Source organism: Varroa destructor, unplaced genomic scaffold (genome assembly GCF_002443255.2).
Source record: "Varroa destructor unplaced genomic scaffold, Vdes_3.0 BEIS01000004.1, whole genome shotgun sequence".
NCBI lineage: Eukaryota > Metazoa > Arthropoda > Arachnida > Mesostigmata > Varroidae > Varroa > Varroa destructor.
Genome location: NW_019211457.1, coordinates 8,598,212 through 8,598,523, shown reverse-complemented (window position 1 = coordinate 8,598,523; position 312 = coordinate 8,598,212).

Below are 312 nucleotides of genomic sequence, written 5' to 3'. Positions count from 1 at the left end.
TCTATCTATCTATCTATCAGATCTATCTATCTATCTATCAGATCTATCTATCTATCTATCAGATCTATCTATCTATCTATCAGATCTATCTATCTATCTATCAGATCTATCTATCTATCTATCAGATCTATCTATCAGATCCATCTATCTATCAGATCTATCTATCTATCAATCAGATCTATCTATCTATCAGATCTATCTATCTAACTATCAGATCTAGCTATCTTGCAGATTTCGTCTGCCCTTGATGTATAAGAAAAGCGTTCAAGTCGAGGGCAACGCTGCTAGTTTCTTGCTATGTCGTGGCTACAC